Source organism: Protopterus annectens, chromosome 2.part1 (genome assembly GCF_019279795.1).
Source record: "Protopterus annectens isolate FY-2018-M chromosome 2.part1, PAN1.0, whole genome shotgun sequence".
In the NCBI taxonomy this organism is placed as follows: domain Eukaryota; kingdom Metazoa; phylum Chordata; order Ceratodontiformes; family Protopteridae; genus Protopterus; species Protopterus annectens.
In genome coordinates this window covers 256,132,466-256,138,465 of record NC_056729.1, presented here as the reverse complement: position 1 = coordinate 256,138,465, position 6,000 = coordinate 256,132,466, and positions in this window count along the sequence as shown.

The following is a 6,000-nucleotide window of genomic DNA, read 5'->3' as shown; positions in this document are numbered from 1 at the left end:
ATCTTGGAACAAAGACAGGAGTGTCCCTTGCGGGACACCCCAAAAATTGTCTTGTAATAGGAGGCAGCCCATGCAATGATTTATCAAGGTGAGGCATGTATGTACCAGGACTACAATGGTGGGAAAGCCTGATGACCCATGGGTCGAGACAATGTACGAGATGGGTTTTATGAAGTGGAGAGTGGGCAGTGTGTAGTGGTGTGTTCAGACCCAACCTGCACCCAGAGTAAGGATAAGTGCTGTAAAGGAGGTACGGGGGGAACCATGGGTATGAAATTATGGGCCTTGGTGTGCAGGTGTTGGCTGGAGCGGTTCTATTCTATTCGGACCGCCCCAGGGATGTAAGCAATAGTGTGCATTGGGTAGAACCACCACCTTTTGAGCAGCCACGTCCACTGCAGCATGGTCTATTTTACATGGCAAAGTACGGTATAACCAGATGTGTTGTTGCAAATCCCACTAAATAACACCAAAGAACACATGGTCGCAACACCCCACTGTAGGCATGTAAGCCGCACTGCTTGGGAAAACAAGGTATTATTGTTGTCAACACCCCCACCCAGGGTGTGTGTCCAGACCTACTCCCAAATGCAGTGTATATACATAGCTGTTGCTGTAGAAGAAATGGCCAGCTGTGGACCTTCCCGTCAGCCTTCCTGCACATCCCTGGAAATTTCCCCTACTAACTGCCTCTCTGTGTGCCCCATTAACACCACTTACCTATCAACACTTGTTTCATTACTATTAATGTTCACAATCACAATTAGGTGACACCCTCTTACCCAACTATATTGGCAGAATCTGGAACCCCCTACCCACATGTATTACCTCAGCTGTCCCGCACGACACATGTAAATAACACATGAAGGAGCACCTCAAGCACACTTGGATCAGCACATGCTCACCACCTGGTGAAGTCCCCCCCCCAACTAGCACTCTATACCCCTACACCATCTAGTTAAACTGACACCTCCTGTCCTGCCTCGCATACAAATCCCAACATCCTGCAAACCTTCTCTATTGCTCCCCCACCAATCATTCCAATGGCCTAGTATACAGTTACAATGTCCTCCCCTCTACCTATCTACCTACTCCTTAACTATTCTCTTCTAGTCTACCACACAGGTATGGCATAACCAAACCTAACCTGAATACCTGAGTTTAACCTATCCAGAACTGTTAAACTGGAATCTCACCTCAACTTAAACTGACCTTTGTCAACAGTCATACTCAACATGTAAGCCTGACCTAAGCATGTATAATACCAACGTGTTAATGTGATCTAAGCATGATGTGGTACGTAGCTATGGTAAGTCTGTTACTCTCTATGAATGTGTACACCTCAGTAATATGTATAATGTGTAGCTGGGGTTTACTGTGGAGCACCACTCCCCGGGCCACCGCTGACAATGGGGAAGCATCCAGTCGGATTGTCCCAGACAACAAATGTGAACTAACTACATGAAGTAGCACGGGGGTATGTGGCAGCAAGCGAGGTTATGGCTGTTTAGGTGGCGGTAAGCAATGCCCACACCGGTTAAGCAATGTGGAGGCCAACTCAGTGTAAGATGCCATAACCAGAGGTCAGCAAGGCTGAGCCTCATGCACACAAGCACATACCCACCTACACTTCCTCCACAGTGCCTTGGACACTCTGTAGCCAACAGCTCTCGTCGTGTCCATTAACAAGATAATCAGCACTCCCAGGTTCCAACCCCCCCAACCCTGCACACTATAGTCTAAGTGAGTTACCACAAAGGCATGGAAAATACACATTCAGCTGCTGTTATCACAAGCATATCATCCAGCACAGTCATTCAACAGTATAGGAAATGTATGTAAGTATGTAGATCAATACCAGCAAACATGTGCACATTGCTCAATCACAGTATTCCAAGCAGTCTATGTGTATCAATGAACAGTGCCTGTCCACACATACTGTGAGAACAGTAGCTTTGCACAATAGTGAACAGAGGAATTAAAAACGGTGCACACCGTGGGGGTGTGTGGGCATGCTTCATGCACAGAATGTCACACCTGTGGCATTGGATCCGCGGAACCGGGAGATGAGGCAGGTCCAGTGTGTGAGCAAGCTGCTGCTTCTCAAACCCCTGTCAGGATGGTACCAGTGGGAGAAACAGTGTAGACCAGCAAAGTCTACTCGTGACACAACAACAGGTCCGTCTCTGGTGGGACACACCAAACCTTGTGGGTCACATAGATGTTCCCACCAGTATTGGAGGAGGACAAAGGGAAAGTTTGAACGTACATGGACTAAATGGATGCAGAAGCTTGGGTCGAGACAGTATAATGGAGGAGTACTGACACATGCAGGGAGGGATATGTGTGGAGGTGTGGTATGGCTGGGCTAGCAACTGGAGAATGGATGGATGCTTTGTATGGTGAGCTTGGGGGCCGGGAGAAGGAAACATGTGTAGTACAATATGTTAGAAATATGCAAATGAAGCAGAACAGCAATAGTGTAGTGGGTCGAGCACCCGCCCAATGAGCAGGCGTTCCCAGTGTGGGTCCCACTATAGCACAGTCTATTTTGCATGGCAAAACACATTATAACCAATATTTTTGTTGAAAAGCCCACTAAATAGCTGATATATATGAACTGGAGTACTGCAAAACATGCACATGTGACGTGTCTGTGTCAGATGGAATAAGGCACTAGTAAGCAAGTGTAAGCACAAATAGGCAATAGTAAGCTTATGTATGCACTAGTAAGCGGGCGTATGGCCGTACGACTGCTTTAGAGTGGTTGAATCACTCTGTATCCAATAGGAATTTATCAGCCCGGCAACAAAATAAACAGCCATGCAGGTCACGAACCCAGGACCCCATACACCATAGTCCCAGTAGCTATCCACCAAGCCGTGACAGATGTACAGAAGAATGGGGAAGTAGTAAACATGTCCACACCATAGTATAACCAAACTGAACCTGTGAAAGGCATTCTTATGCAGTCATATGTGCTATAACTGATTACAGAACATAAATATGTGAACTGGAGTACAGCAATAAGTCCAGATGTGAGGTGCTAATGTAATAAAGTGTAGAAGTTCCCAGGACCCCAGACAGTGTCCATACACATGCGTCGAGGATACATGACACATATATAACAAGTGGCGAAGGGGAAATCAATGCCAAAAAGTAATTATCATGCAAATCTAATAATACACACTGCTAAGTGTAGCACAGCACTGGCTCCCAGACTACTGGCAGGATACTACCAGTTGGAGACACAGTTTCACCTTACTAAGTCTACTCTTAAACAAATGCATATCCATCCCCGGTGGGATGACCACAAACGTCTGCCAAAAAGAGTCCTCGGGGTGACATACCATGCCTAAAAGGTAAGCACAGACGGTGACGGATGTACGTGGACTACACGTGTGGGAAGCCTGAAGATCCATGGGTTGAGACAACATACGCAAAGGGTCCTGAGAAGTGGAAAGTAGGCAATATGTAGTGGTGTGGTTAGATTGGGCTGGAACCTGTAGGAAGGATGACTGATGTGGAGGGGGAAGGGGGGGATGATGGGTACAACATTATGGACCGCGGCGTGCTGTGGTTGGATGAACCTGTTCTAATGGGACTGGCCCATGGATGTCAGCAAGAAAGGAGGGGGAGACACAAGGAAGGTACTGGGACATACCATTTCCCATGGCAAACCACATTATGGGTAATATGTATGTTGCATAACCCACGGAATAACATATATACATGAATTGGAGTACTGCGGCCACGAAATATCATATCTATATATATATCTATATATATATATATATCTATATATATATATATATATATATATATATATATATATATATATATATATATATATATATATAAACAGGAGTACTGCAGGAAATGCACATGTGAGGTGTCGGTATCATAATGCATACAGCAGTAGTTAGGTTAAGCAGCAATAAGCTGTTGTAAGCATATGTCAGCACTAGCACGCGTGTTTACATTTCCAGGCTCAGCAAATCTGATGCAAACTACCTGTAGGCATATGTAACCGGAGGTCTGAGTTTATGTGACAGTGAGCACTGCATACACAAAATAAGCAATGTCAGGGCTAACCTGGTGTAACTGGCTGTTACCTGCAGTTGGTGATGTATACTGTTGCACAAACACGCTCACAACTGCTTACAAGTGCCTTAATCACCCTGCTTCCCACCTACCTTGTTCACCCCTGCAACATAACTGACAGCCACTGCATCGCCCAAACCCAGAACCCTGCATACCACAATAATAGTGAATTAACACTACACCATGTCGGATATACAGACATCCCATGTATACCCAGATATATCATGCAGCACACTCAATCTGCATAAGGGGAATTGTACTAATAGCACAACACTCAACCTCTTATTGCAAACATTGTGGACACAGTGTGACAAAAGTGGGGTACATATCTGGACACGTGAAATATTGTTCATATACATGGAAAACATTGCTAGTTAAACTGTGATCTGTTGTAATACACATAATCTGAACAACATGATGTCTGCAACTGTAATGTATCAGCATTCCTGACTGACCACATGCCTGACATCATCCACATCGATTGGCCAGACGAATGTGGGGCAGGCCAATATTGTGAGCCACTCATGCATGGACATATGGACAGTCATAGATCTGTATATGTGGAGAAATACACAGGTACATATAAATGTCTGACTCACACATGCATCATATCACATCAATGGCATGTAGGTGGGTGGATACATATGTCCACATATATTTAGATATTAACATAGATATACATATAGATATACGGATCAATATGTGAATTGCAGCACCAGATAGGAATAACAATTGGAACCCCCACCACAAAATACCTGACCTTATGCATGGTTGATGGGGGTGGGGGCTCACATGAGGGGAACCTGGTGATGACTGCTATGTCCCCCCCACCACAGCCATAACAGATATGCTGTGAAATGCAATATCCAGCACATGCAGTTCTTGACCTCAGGACCCTCCACAACACAGCTACAATGGTCTAACAGTAGGCTACAATAGCTGTAGAAAGTCAGGGCAATAACTGAAACATATCAACCCGTCCAGTCATGCAACTGTACAGAGAATGTATACCATCATCTAGATGTATCTGTGTGTAAATATATTACTATCTACACTGCTACAGCATACCTGTATATGTGTATAAATATGTATAGCTTTCTAACACTATATACATATATATCACTATATATGAACATATATACATGCTGATGGCTACATCGACACATATAAGTGTGTACACCTATATGTCTACATATACACAGCACATTACATATGTGTATGCAGATATACAGCTATGTAGGTATATATGGACATAGTTACATATATGTCAACAGATATCTATATTGGTACATATGGCCATACATCTGTAGAGAGCAATGGCAGATTAACAAACACACGTATGTCCACATGCACCATTACTGGGGTTGAGAAGCCCCACACACTATATGCCATGTACAAGTAGGCATCCCCTCCCACGGCCAAACACATCCACCTCACAATACACTACCAAGTGTTGCAGATCCTGTAATTAGGACCTGACACAACATGGGCACAGGAAGTTAAGAGTACAACATCCCACCTGTATGATGTCAGGCTGGTATTGTTCACATATCATGCAGTACAGTCTGCCTTCCATAGGTAATGTAAACTGTGGTAGCCAGCAACATCCCCAGGATACAGATACACGGACACAGATATGCAGATACATTCATACATATGTATATATATATATATATATATATATATATATATATATATATATATATATATATATATATATATATATACACACACACACACACACACACACACACACACATATATATATATATTATATACATATATATGGATATACATGTGACTACACATACACACACAGATATATGTACAGTAGGATACATATGTAGTCAGTGCACACAATATGGAACAGCCACTATGCCTACAGCATCTCTGAAC